This window comes from Myotis davidii, unplaced genomic scaffold (genome assembly GCF_000327345.1).
Source record: "Myotis davidii unplaced genomic scaffold, ASM32734v1 scaffold98, whole genome shotgun sequence".
NCBI classification, from domain to species: Eukaryota; Metazoa; Chordata; class Mammalia; order Chiroptera; family Vespertilionidae; genus Myotis; species Myotis davidii.
The window spans coordinates 4,555,189-4,570,046 of record NW_006294654.1 but is presented as its reverse complement, the minus strand read 5'-3'; the positions used below and the strand labels follow the sequence as shown (position 1 = coordinate 4,570,046).

The 14,858-nt window shown below is 37.2% G+C and overlaps 1 protein-coding gene across 1 annotated transcript in view; it reads left to right on the top strand.

Moving 5' to 3' along the window:
- The window catches only part of RASEF (RAS and EF-hand domain containing), a 71,381-nt gene that overhangs the window by 3,435 nt on the left and 53,088 nt on the right, over positions 1-14,858 (top strand). The gene's annotated exons all lie outside the window — the stretch shown is intronic.

Here is a 14,858-nt window from a genome sequence, read left to right as displayed (position 1 = left end):
TGTTAATCCTCCCCCCGGGAGAGCATTATGCTAAGTGAAATAAGCCAGTCAATGGGAGAAAAATCCCACCTGATCTCACTCATTGATGGATAATAAAGACCATTATAAACTGATGAACAAAAATAGATACAGAGGCAGAGCTGCCTCGAACAGACTGTCTAACTACAGTAGGAAGGCCGGGGAGGGTTTGGAGGAAGGAGGGGGAGGTAAGTGATCAACCGAAGAACTTGTATGCGTGCATATAAGCATAACCAATGGAAACAAGCCACTGTGGGGTAGGGGAGGCTGGGGGATTTTCAAATGTGGGATGGGGAAGGAGACATATGTAATACTTTTTGTAATACTTTAAGCAATAAAAATAATATTTCAAAAAAAAGAAAGGATCAATAAATTTCTATAACTTCTAAAGTAATTACAGACTTAGACTTTTTGAGCTGAAGAAAATTTTAATGATCCTCTAATCCAGCAGTTCTCAATCTGTGGGTCGCGACCCCTTTGAGGGTCGAACGACCCTTTCACAGGGGTTGCCTAAGATCATCAGAAAACACATATATAATTACATATTGTTTTTGTGATTAATCACTCTGCCTTAATTATGTTCAATTTGTAACAATGAAAATACATCCTGCATATCAGATATTTACATTATGATTCATAACAGTAGCAAAATTACAATTATGAAGTAGCAACAAAAATAATTTTATGGTTGGGGGTCACCACAACATGAGGAACTGTATTAAAGGGTCGCGGCATTAGGAAGGTTGAGAGTCTAATCCACCTAAATAATGAGGATATTATCCAGGCTGAGAGAGATGCTGAGATTTGCCCAAGCTCACACAGGCAATGGCAGGGCTGGAGTTAGATGCCCAGTCATCTTGCTAACAAGAAATCTCTCCACTACACTGAAGAGTGCTAGCAGTTGACCAACACTCACTCCAAAAAAGTCTTTCTCTCATAAGAAGAGAATTTTGAAATGGCCAATGACAACAGTAGTGGCATCAAAGACTGCACAAAGTAGAGACCACCATCACAACTAAAGACATGAGGTGATGGGGTGTTATTCTGAATCTAGAAGGGTTCAGGAATCTGGAGAAGGGCTGCAAGTAAATTAAATAAACTAGCCATGAAATAAAAATTTGGAAGGCATTTTGTGGGGAGACAGATGGAGCTTAGCTTTAGTAATTAAGTTCTTTCAGAATCTCCAGATCCAGGGCTTTTTATTCTCACATTTTTGCCCTAAAGCAAAGCAAACACACATATTGAAGGTAAAGCTTGGTAAGCAGTAAAGTATCAGGTTGGGGGAACTGCCTTCGGCTGTTCAGCTGTTTGGCCAGCAGCAGTAATAACATGTAGATTTTCAGGTCTGGGGAAATGCCCTCAGCTGTCTGGCAGCAGGCAATAATATGTATCTTCAGCCCTGCTGAAGCCTCAAGGTTCACCAATCTTTTGATGAACTTGTATTTATGACCTGCTGGAATTAGCCCCCAGAAATGAGGGATAGAGTAAATCACCAACCTTTTGATGAACTTTTTGTATTTATGACCTGCTGGAATTAGCCCCTCCCACAATGAGGGATAGAGTAACAGCTGGGAAATCCATCAACATGCCACTTCGCTGATGATATTACCTTCTATTTGATTAGCACTCTCACAGACACACATATATTTAGTCATCACAGTAGCTCTAGATGTTAAGCAGTTATCCCCATTTTTTTCCCAAGGAAAACTGGGGCTCCAAGGAATTAAGTAACTCTCCAAATATGCCTAATTAGAAAATGTCAGTGTAGGCCTCCACATCATCTGGCCGCACAAATCATGATGTATTTTTCTTAATGGGAAACTGTTTTAATCTCTACCATACAACATTTAGAGACAGGGATACTTTTGTTCTATGGAAGTTTACATTCTAAGAGGGAAGGCCGTGAATGTCATGGAATGCATTGTAGGGCATGGAGTCGGCACTTTTGACGCCAGCTCCAGAACCCACCTGGTGAGCTTTCCATTCCTGAGGAGTGTCCTCTTTCCTTCAGAAGAGGGAAAGGGGGTAAAAGGCAAGAAATGTCACTCCTGCTTACAGCAGTACACCCCTTCTTAAATGGTTCAGCCCCCATGCAAGTAAAACAAGACTTTCAGAAATGGCATTTGCTTCCATAGAGAAGCAAGGTAAGTAAGATATGGTGGTTTCTGGTAATAAGACCCTAGAGGAGAAGACCCTAAAGATGATTTCTGTCTATAAGCTCAAAGGGTTATGAACTAACTCTTCAAGGTAACTTTAGAGATGAAAGAAGAAATATTAATAATATAAAATAGAAATAATAAAACAATAACAATAATATGGTTATTATTATTATATCTGTGTCAATGTCTATATACAAGCTTTTCTCTACTATGAAAGCTAAAGCTAATTTTGGTCTTGTAAAAATTTAACAATGATGTCTCAAAGAGGTTTTCATTTGGAAAAGTATTCTATTTCTTGGTTTTTATATTAAAAATACTTAAATGAAAGCAGCAAAAAAATTTGAGCTTTATTTGTACTCTGATCATGGAAGTCTTATTTATGTTATCTTCAATACATTTAAAAAGTAATTCTCATGATCAGATCATTCTATGAAAATCAATGTAAGGCTAAACTTGTTCAGATACTTAGAGCTTATGGTATTTAACCAAGAAGATATGGGGAGTATAGAAGACAGAGCTCTGTCTCTAGGAATGTGAGCACTGCACGGTGTGATTTGAATTGCATTGGCACGTGTGTTCTTTATAACAGAAGATTCCATTGAAGTGTCCTTTCTTTTCAGCTAGTTAGTTAAATATGAGGCCAATGTTTCTCTGTATAGACACACAAATTCTTGACCTACTAACTAGGAGAGGAGAAACTGAGTGTGCCAATTTGTGAAAAACTCCCACTCAATCCTTTTTACTTAAACTCTGGAGGTATCTCGATGTGAGTGGATGCCGACAGGTAACCAATGCAGGAATCCATGCGCTGGCAAGAAGCTGCCACCAGCTCAAGTATCTGGACCTAAGTTCTACAGGGATAAGCAAAAGAGGGTAAGAACTTTGCAGGTTATCCTTTTTATCCAGTTGCTTTAAGATAATGAATCTTCACCCTAGCTGGTTTGGTTAAGTGGATAGAGTGAACTGAAGGGTCCCGAGTTTGATTCCGGTCAAGGGTACATGCTTGGGTTGCAGGCTCCATCCCCAGGAGGCAGGAGGCAGCCAATCGATGATTCATTCTCATCATTGATGTTTCTATCTCTCTCTTTCCTTCTTCCTTCCACTCTGAAATCAATAAATATATATTTTTAAAAAGATAATGAATCATGACTTTATTGTCCATTTCAGTTTATCATTTTAAGGACACCTTGTGAGTCTATAATGTAGACTATGATATCGTAGTCCAAAAGGAATCTCTATAGAGTCTCAAAAGAGAAATAAACATTTTTAAGCATAACAAGTAAATATTGCTAAATTGCTATCAAAAGGGCTGAACATTTTATTCTAATAGTAATATATGGAATTGCCTATTGGTCACTCCATAGGAAACCTCAGTGTTCTCTTAATATATAGCCAGCATCAGATGGGGCGGTGTCTTATTTTGTTTTGCTGTTGATTCTTTAAAGTTTTTAAATATTCTTTTATTTTTTTAAATAGCATTATGCACTACGTGATTACTTTTATATTTCAGGTGGTTGTATAGGTGAGGGTGTTTATTTTTTTGCCTCATTTATTATTGAAATGTACATCTTGCTTCATAGATTTATAAATATTCTTTATAGATATTATAGTACTAATGTTAGGTCTTTAAAATACTTTCTAGATATTTGTCCAAGGATGCCATTTTATGAAAAGTTAATGTTAGCTCAGCCTCTTCTAGCTCATTGGTGAGCAAAATAAACTTCAGTAAAAATGTTTCCGGGAGCGCTACAAAGGGCTTGCATCACAGCTAAGAATACACTCCCACAAGCCCTTCAACTTCACCTTGCTGGCTCCAGCCTCTCTTCTCTCCTCTCATCTCCTGGTCAGGAGGAAGAAAATCCCACCCTTGTCCATGAAAAGAGGCAGAACTGTCACATGTTCTGCAGATTCTTTCTTCCTATAAGAATTAATAAGGCTCTTTTTCACCAGGGAGTAATTCTAGTGCCAGGTGTTAAGATAATGATTACTTGCACCCACTTATTATAAATACACATAGAGTAATAACACTAATAATTCTCTGGATTTATCTACTGTTACCATTTCTCTAAGAACCTCAGAATGAAACTCTGACATCCTTACATCTTTTTCCTGTCATTCTTAATTTTTGCTTGATTTTATGTTCTGGAAACTTTAATTAGGTGTGCCCACCCTGTGTATTTCTTTCAAGACGTTCCATTTTCAGTCTCAGAGTAGGTGAGGAGGGGTGGGGTGGGGTTAATTGATATGTAGGGTCAAGGTAAACTTGAGGGTTCAGTTTTTGAAAACTTGGTGAAAAGTATATTTAACTACCTATTTTAAATCCTTTTTTCCTCTTTCTCCTTTCTAGAGTCTGTTCATTGGCTAATTATTGCCATATTAGTTTGGAATGCGTGAAACTCAGTTTCTGCAAGAATGTTACCCTGGATGTGGTTAAAAAACTTTGCAAAAACTGTAGACGGTAAGAGAATGATGGTATCTCTTTTAGTTGTAAGTCTCATCACAAAGTGAAGAGAAACCTTGATATTAGCTTTGCTTTGGTTTGTGCTTCTTTATAAGTCCTCGTGGTTGTTTCACCCCTCCCCCTTTTAAACACAGAGTTCTAGCAATCATTAAATATTTCGCAGAAAATACTGACTACATTTAAGACTAAATCAGTTTTCATGACTTCAAATAGCAGGGAATGTATTAGCTCCTTTGTACTATAGAATTCATAAAAACATTCTGAAAAAAATACTTGGAAAAACTTAAGTGAAATACCTTTCAGTGACTTTGGCCCTGTCCTTGGAATACTGTTGACTAGAATTATATAAGCTAGGGAAAGTAAAACAGTTCAAGACTTATCCGAGTTGAAGTGACCCCTTTAGGTATCTACCAGTAAAAGTATTTCAAAAACAATTTCATTGTTCCTTAACTAATAAAGAATTTAAAGATTAAAAAAAATAAAAAAATAAAGAAAAAAACAACAACAAAAACAATTTCATTGGTCCTATTCCACTTGGTGAAATGTGAGGGTTTTGATTGAAGTCTAAGAGGTTTGTCATGAATTAATACTTTATGCAGTGGGGGAGTGCATACAACAAATGGGGGGAATCCATAGAATAAAAACTTCTATATGGAACCCTGGGAACACTTTAGGTTTTCAAACCAACAAGACAATGGAACAATTTGAAGAAATGTAGTTTGACAATTGTGAATTTCTTATAAAAGTTAACTATTAATTTATTACTGGAAAATAGGCATCAAGAGCTTAAAAGACATAATGAAATCTACATTGTTTTAAAAAATCATCTCAAAAGGTATGGCATTTTCAACAAATGTGTTGTTGGGCAAAGAAATCTGTCTTCTACCTCTCATTGGATGGCACAAATGTGAGCTCTTATTTTTTTAAAAGCCAGCTTCCATTTTGTTCACCCATCTCTGTAAAACTAAAGACTTAATGCAAATTAAAGTATACATGTGACATTAGGAGCCTTGATTCTGTATTTCCAATTACTACATTACTAAGAAATAAGTGTCCTAGTTCATTGCTAGGCTGAGACCTCCAGGGTACGGGCTATTTGAGCATCTCATCCTTTGAATACTGACTTTTCTATAAGGCTTTCCAGAGGGATAGGAATGGTTTTAGAATTTCATAGATATCTTTCTGATTGATCTAGTTTGACTCATTTTGCACTCTGGGAACAGGAGCTTTCATCTTTTTTAGTTTAAAAAAGACATTAATATTTTAACATCTTATATTATAGAATTGAGAACAACTTTCTTGCCACATAGAAGTGTACAATTCAATATTATTTTGGATGAATATAAATGTATCTCTGATCTGACAATGCACATATTGCATTCCCTGGAGCTAAAAGTAATTTTTGAGTGTTTGAGATCAAATGCATCGGCTTCCCTAGGAAGTTATCCATTGTGGCCTTAGAACATGATCTTGTCTATTGTTAGAATATAAATTTATATTTGGGAATATGAAGTTGAGTGTGTCCTAAGCAGTTATAAAATAATTAGTAAAATAATAACAGGAAATAGTGACATTATTATCATTCCAATATTACCAACATTAAAATGCACATGACTGCCTAATTATTGTTTATAATTATTTATAATATATAAATCCTGCCTACTTTCAAAAAGGCTTTGGGACTTCCTTAAAGTTAAAAACAAACGTACACACACACACACACACACATAGCTGAGCAATTCAAAATTATACCAAAAAAGTTTGATTAGAAACCAACTAGAGAAAGAGTAGAAATGGAATTGAGATCAAGCTGAGTCCCAAGGTTTAACACTACATATAAGTTTGGAACTGCTGGCAGAGAGGGAAAAATGAGATAAACTCAGTCCTTTCTGCTTTCTAAAAGGAAGTCTGATAACTATTCACTAAAGGCAAAGTTAATTCATTCCAAAAAGAATTTATCATAGAATTCTTCTAAAATATTGAGAAACTGAAAAATTTAACAATCAGAAAAAAAGTGGACAAGATTGTGGTCAGTCGGTATCCTCTTACTTTTCAAAACATTTAATAAGTTGCCATTAATAGAATCTCCACATCCTTCCTTCATCCTACCACCATTCCCTTGTGAGTTCATTTTTTTCCCCTGTGAGTTGAATTACTATGTTTTTATTGGGTTTGATAAAAGTTTTAGAGGCACTGAAGGTAGAGAACTGCTTTGAAAATGAGGAGATTCTTGTCCAATGCATTAAGTTAACTTTTGCTATGAGATGAGTGAAGCATGTGCTTCCCTCACTTCATATAGAGCAGGGTTGGTAACTTTTCCTGTAAAGGGCCCATGAAAAAATATATTAGGCTTTGCAGGTTTTCTATCTGTTGCAACTACTCAGCTATAGCATGAAAGTGAATGGGCATGACTGTGTTCCTATAAAACTTTATTTATAAACAGTGAGTATCTCTCTCATAGGGCCCAACACCCTTTACCTCTGGAATACAGCAGGTCTTTAATTTTAGATATTCTCATCATTCCTCACTAACATGACAAACTTAAAAAAGTATACTTGTTATTCTCAAGTTTGATGTGGCCTTTCTCATTTGAGAAACATAAAGTATTAGTCGAAGTAATTTTAAAGACTTTTCATACATTTATCACACTAAGAATCTAGGCGCAACTGTATCCCCTCCACATAATCTGGTCTTCTCTTTTTTTTTTAGATTGAAGATTCTCCATCTTTATGGCTGTAGCCTCACTTCTGACCTGTTCAAAGTAAAAGAAACTTACAAAAGAGTTGCGATATTTCATGACATTTTTGCTCGTACCTGCTAACATTTTTACAAAAACAGAATTTTTAGCAACAAGGACTTTGAAAAATATACTTAGTTAAATATGTCCAGAAATTTCCCCAATTAAAATTAGATATAAATTATTTTTGAATTTAGATATAGATAATGAAGTAATAATTTCATGTGAAATTTTGTCATTTGGTTACCCAAATAATACATTTTATATGCCAAATTATCATCCCCCCAATAATGATAAAGTGAAAAAGCCAACATTTTAAATATTGGTATTACCTTGCTTATTTGTATTATTAGTGTAATGGATTTAAACTTTTACCTAAGATTACTAGTTGGTACATTTTAATTTGCTTTTCTTCAATCACTCAATGTATTCTGAGAGAAAAATAAGTCAGATGACTCTGGAAGCAATGTTTTCTCTTTTATACCCTTGCACCATGGTTTTATATGTACTGCCACAATGTCAAATGTGTTGATTTCTTCAAGGTTGGCCAGGGTGTGGAGAACCTAGAACTCTCTTACACTGCTGGTGGGAATGCAAAATTTCAATCACTTTGGAAAGCACTAAGTTGTTTCTGAAGTTAAACATATACCTACTGGGCTACCCAACAGTCTCACTACTAGGAATTTACCCAAGACACATATGTTCCCTTGAAGAAAGATATGAACAGGAACTTTATAGCAGCTTTATTCATAATAGCCCAAACCTGGAAATACTCCAAACGTCAATCAACAAAGTTATGGATAAACACATTGTAATATGTACAATGTAATCCTACTCATTACTAGAAAGTAATGAATTACTAAAATATACAACAATATGAATTAACTGAAAAAGCAAAAGAAGGCAGGCTTGGAAAAGGACATCCTGTATGATTCTCCTTAAATGGAACTGTAAAAGACACAATCACTTAAGTCTGCACTCTTAGGTCGTAGCCATGGGAATCACTCTCAATATGCTAACTACTCCAGGGCCAGTAGGAGTATCTCACTCCAATCTGGTGGGGCAGAGTCTTATATAGGATAATGGCATCACAAGACTGAATGTCCCAGCATATTCATAGGTCCTGCTCACTTGGAAAAAGGGAGAGGGATTATACAGAGCATGTACACCAAGAGGCTGGAATTTGGGGGCCACTGTAAGGTCATTCAGCTAACTGGAATTGGCTGTTTTTAATTGTTCAGAAGTTAAACTGGGATCAATCTATTTTCACTGGACTCGATTTCTGTCTCCACTTCCTGCATATATAATAAAACAAGAGGCCCGATGCACGAAATTCATGCAAGGAGTTCCGCCCCCGCAGCTGTGGCGGCTTGCCTCGGCCTTCACAGCTCCAGAAGGTCGTCCAGAAGGACGTTCGGAAGGGCATTCGGCTGTCCAGTCTAATTAGCATATTTTGCTTTTATTATTATAGATACATAGCTTTTTCTTAACTGAGAGGAGTAAGGTGTAAGACACAGCTTGCTAATGTGGGAAAATGATATATATGAGCTTTGCTTACATAAAGGGATCAGAGGTTGGAAACAACACTTCTCACTCAGGGCTGGTACTGAATGCCTCCTGTGCTCTGGTTTGCAAATTGGTGTTTGCGACTGCTTGGAGCACTATAGAGATATATACGTTTTTACAATGAAAGATTTACCAGAGTCTGATCGCTGCCAACACGGAGACACAACAATGCTATATATTGATTACAAATGCAATATGCAATCAAAAAGGAAGTTCAACTGGGTCTATAATGTTGTATTTTAAAAATAAAGATAAAAACATGAAAAAACGTTCACATTTGCTAACTCTGGGTATGGGTACATGGGTGCCATATTATTCTTTTCTCTCTTATCATAGCTACATAAGGAGTAAGTAAATCCCTATGATGTAAACTTGCCAACACATTCTTCTCTGTAAAATCTTCAGGTTTTTTCCCTATCATTTCCTTAGGGGCAGTAAGCCATGAGTAGATACCATGAGAAAACAGACTCAAGCTGTTGCAGGGGTGCGTATGCTTGAGAGAGTTCCTGAACCTACTAATTGGTCCCTCAGTGATAATGCCATTACTTGGCTATATCTAGTTTCACCCTAACAGGCTTATCGGATCTTTCTGAGGCAGAGTAACTAAAATGTTAAGTCAGGCTCTGAGGATTGCTGTGGTACCAAAGGAAATCCTATAGGGTAGATTACAACAGGCTTCCATTAAAAGCCTCTGCCACCGGGTGAAGAGGAGGTTAAGGGGTGGTGCTCATTCCCTGCGATAGGAAATGGGCCCAATTTTTGATGTAGTAGAAAGGGGTGATTTCTCATGACTCATCACTCTAGTCAGTGTCTCACATGTGGTTCCCCAAAGAGTGTTCTCAAGAGCACTTACTCTGTGGAAAGCCCACAGAAGTAGAAACAAAACCAAAACAAAACTAAAAAACGAAAAGTTTCCATGTAAAAAACATTTAGGGATGGTTAGATTAAAATAGCGTTCTTTATCTCATTCAAGAAGGAATACAGTAGGATTCTTTTCCAGATGTATCTGTGTTTTGGAAATGTATTTGATCAAAAAACTCTTTTCAATGTTGTTTCACTATTTTGAGAAACACGCTCTAAAAAAAATTATCTCTGATTTTTAAAATTCTGGAGCAGCCACAGAGAGGCTGATCTTTCTAAAAGTCATGCTGATAAATGTAGGCAAGCTCTCCTTACTTACCAAATGATTGGCTCTCAAAAGCTGCTCTGTTATCTCCGATTCCTTGCTAGCTGTTTCTGGATGCTGAAATAGAAAAGAAATGCCTGTTATGTCTTTCTTCTCCTCTTTTTCTTGAAAAAATTAGAGACAGATTATATAACATTGGCCTTCCCCTGGGTATATTGGTGGGTACATTCAAAAGCTTTCCTTAGTACCTTGTGAATGGCTTTGTAGAGGCACCTCATGCTTTAGTTAAACAGGGAGTTCCTTACTCTTTCTAAAGATAAACTATTTTCTCATTGATTTACATGAAAACTTCAGATGGACAGTCAATATGCATTTGTGCCTAACAAATGTCTTAAGTCTCCTCCCTACATTCCCCCAATCTTGTCTGCAATTGCTTAATGATATATAAACAAACATTTAAAAATACAAAATGCAAACCAATATTTATAGGACTCCTTTGGGAATCTTTTTATAAGCTGAAGATCCCGTTCAAAATGTGAGTGATTCCTCAATAGAACAGACTAGAAAGTCCATAAATAAACTCAAATACATACAGGAATTTAGTACATGCTAAAGATGGTATTAAAATCCATGAGGAGGACAGTGTTGAATAAATGGTGTTGAGACAAACTAGGTAGAAATTCAGAAACAAAGTGAAGTTGAATCTACAATTCACACCTGACCCAAAATAAATTCTAGGTGGATCAGAGTTTTAACTGGAAAAATAAAACCATGGAAAAAACTTGAAAAATAAAAACATTCCTTTGGCCTGTTATTGAGCTGACATACACACTAAGTAACATTCTTGTAAGTGATGTCACAATGAAATAGTAGAAACTTTTGACATACACACTAAGTAACATTCTTGTAAGTGACAAGTCACAATGAAATAGTAGAAACTTTGATAGGAAAAGCAGTATCCAACTCTTCTACTGAGGCTGGGAAATGATTTAGATAGAAGAGAGAAAAGCTAAGAGATGTTTTATATTTATATTTTGTCATGACAGTAAGGAGCTATAAAGTGAATTATGTGAACAATTATGTCATCCTTGGGGGACAGTAGCAGCTCTGATGGAGACTAAAGGGAGAGATGTTTGATACATAAGGTGGGGTTAGGTTGTAGAGGACTTTGATGAAGAGCTTACCCTTGGTTCCCTTTTAGTGGGACACCTCTGGGGGCTTATGAGAAGCGGATCATTCTAAAAATCATGCTAATAAATGTAGGCAATCTCTCCTTACTTACCAAATGATTGGTAAGGTTCTCAATCGCCACACTACTTACATTTTTGGCTGGATAGTTCTCTGTTATGACAGGCTGGCCCTGTGCACCATAGGATGTTTAGCAGCATCCCTAACCTCTGCCTACTAGATGCTTGTACCATCTCCCTCCTTTCAACTTGTGATAACCAAACTGTTCCCAGATGTTGCCAAATGTATTATGGGGAACAGGATTACCATGGAATGAGAACCATTGATCTCTAGAATGACAGAATAATCAGTATTTAAGAAGGACTGTCTAGCTGTGGTTGGTTGTGTAGAATGAATAGGAGGTCAGCAGGACAGAAACCTGAGAGAATGTATTAGAGGCTGATCCATACCCTAGGTGTGGTATATTGTGATAGTAAGGGCCTCCAATAAAGTACACCCTCTGTATCCATGACCTTTTAGTCAGTCCCTTCCCACTTTGATGTAGGACCTGGCATGTGACTCTCTTTGATCAGTGGAATATCAGCAGACAGGACACAGGCTGAGGCTTCAAAAGCATCTGTGGATTCGGACTTTATCAGCACACTGCTGCCACATGGCAAGACCCGTGCTACCTTGTGAAGACCTGGCCTCGTGGAGACCTTATCCGGTAGTGTTGCCATAGACATCGTTGCCTTAAACATCATTGCCAAAATAATTTCTGCTACAAACTCTTTCACTGCAGAAATAATTGTCAGTGAGGCAATTTCATCATTAGAGAGAAAGTAAGTGGTTCACAGTTTGGTTTCATTTCTCCTTGACAAAATTCTCAGAGTGCTCCCAATTTTATGTTATATAAATCTTAGCCAGATTGTATACTGTATTGGAAAATAATAACATATCAGTTTTTGCAAGCCCTTTGGTGAACACAGTCATCTCTCCCACCCATAAAAACAGAAAGTTTACCAAACAATGGCAAATATAAAAGAGAGAGCTGCTCATTTACAACAGTCTTAGCATTACTGATTCTTTAGTTGGAAACTGATATCTCTCTTAATGAGGAAAGGCATTTTAGGGAAAAAGAGAAAAAGTTTGATGCCTGACAAGGGGACAAATCAACAAGCACCTCCCTGCCCCCAAAGAAAGTATAATACTGTGAACAAAAGACTTCAATGATAATGTATTTTCATTTTTGCAATAGTCTTCTGAATTTTGTTAATTTTTCATGCTTCATTATGTCTTTTTTAATGTCCCTCTTTTATTTCTGTTCTTTTATCTTTTGTATAGCCAAATTGCTTTAAAGCCACTTAATTATGTGACTAAAATGCTTACAACAAAGATGATACTACCTAGAACCCCTGAAGACACATGGTCCAGCTAACAATGAGCACCAACTTCTAGACACATGAGCTGGGTCCTCTAAGACCATGCAGCCACAATGAAGCCGCCATGGCTACATGATCCCAGGCAAGCCAGCAGTAAAGCCACCTCCCTGAACCCTGCCCCAGTTCATGACAATGAAATGATGAACAAATGTGGTGGTGGCTGTTTTAAATCACTGCTTGTTACGCAGTGATAGATAACTGTTACATTAGGTCTGGAGTAGATTAATATCTGTGGAAATGAGCTGTGTACACAAGACATTTGGAATAATCCATGTTTATTGATGACTCTTCAATGAAGGGGCTTGGGGAAAGGGCAAAAGGGGTCAAAGAATATAATAATTTAGAAATTAGTGCAAATTCAAAGTGAGTTCAGGAATGGAGTTGCATGAGCAGTCACTAAGAAAGCACTTCTGCCTCAGCACTTAAAATATTAACTCATTTATTTTGAAAAGCATATATTTATTCATTGCTAACAGCATAATGATAGTAATATTTCAAAGATTCAGTTTAATAAGTATATTTGTAAAGCTTTAAAGGCATTACAAGCTATCCACTATTTACTTTATATGGAAAATCAATCTTTAGAATAAACAGGAAAGCACATACACTCAAAATCAATAACAATTTATATTGCGCTAAGGGTGAAATTCATTTCAATGTATTAAGCTGTCCACTTGTATAGAACTATATCCACTTAGCGATTAGATTGCTAAGACCAGGGCTTCTCATAATGGGCCAGTTAAATTTACAGATGGAGATTACCAGTGGTATTTACAACTTGACAGGTGCTTGCGAGTGTTGACTGTGTTTACTGTATTGTTCAAGAAGAAACAGTTCCTCAGATGTTTACCACTTAGCTCTATGTTTAAGAACACTAGCCTGCAGAAATGTGTCAGTCAAATCCCCTACTTTATTGTATTATATTTTTAAAAATCAAAGTAATCAGCAATAAAGAGAATCCAGAATGAGGTAAAATGAAAATACAGTCATAACTAAAAGAAATGATAGTAAAGAAAGTCTAAAAAGTGGAGGGAACATATAATGTGAACAAAGTGAAAATAACCCAAATGCATTTCCTCAGGCTGTAGGAATCACAGAAAGGAACATATGCTACAGAAGTCATATGACAGAGTGAAGGTCTCTTGTAAATGGAAAGACAAGATTTATTTGTATTTTTTTTATTAATCCTCACTCAAGGCTATATTTTTCATTGATTTTTAGAGAGAGTGGAAGGGAGGGGGAGAGACAGAGAACCCTAGATACAAGAGAGACACATCAATTGGTTGCCTCCCGCACAGGCCCCACTACAACTGAGGCACATGCCCTTGACCGGAATTGAACCCGCAGCCCTTCAGTTTGTGGGCCAGCAAAACTGACGAGGGCAAGAAGAACAAGATTTTTAAAAAGGATCAAAGTGAAGTAATTTTAAAGACCTTGTACCTATAAAACAGTCAGTATAAAGAAACAATAGCTTTGTTGAAATAAGTGTTTAAGATCAAAGGGGAACATACATTTGGATATATCATTTCCATAGATTTTTTTTTTTTTAAAGAAAAGCTACCCCAGTCTGGTAAACATTGCTGCCTACCAAGGATTTAGGTTGTTAATTTTCACTCAGGTTGAGACAAGGAGTGAGAAAAATTATTTGGATGTGGGAACCTGGAATATCTATACGATTTCTATTGCGTATTAACTAGTTGGACTTTAATGTTGGATGGACATGCATTAAGGAGAGCCGGGAAAATCAGAGAATGGGGTCTTCCGGTCAATCTCACACCTTGGTTGTAAGAAAATATGCATATACAGAAGTTTACCAATTTTCCAGAATTAGAAGAGAATAAAATACACATAACAATCATCTGCAACCCTAACCCTACCTTCCTTTCCCCTTTCTGTCCAGTTAGTTCTCTTCCCAAGGTCATGCCAGTAACATACCTGTGGGGGAGCTTAGTTCTTGGTTTTACTCCAGCAGGAGTTTACCTCCAAGGGCCTGGTAACGCTCCTGCCGCACCCCCAGTTCCACCTGGGTCCCCAATTCCAACAGCCCCAAATCCATGCTCTTGCCAGATCCGCATACGGAAAGCACCGCCAGGCTCCCGGAGGCGTGGGAACCAGCGCCGGGCGCTCCTCCTCTCGGGCTGGGCTGGGCGGGGCCGGTCCCGCCAGGAAAGTGGCAGGTGCT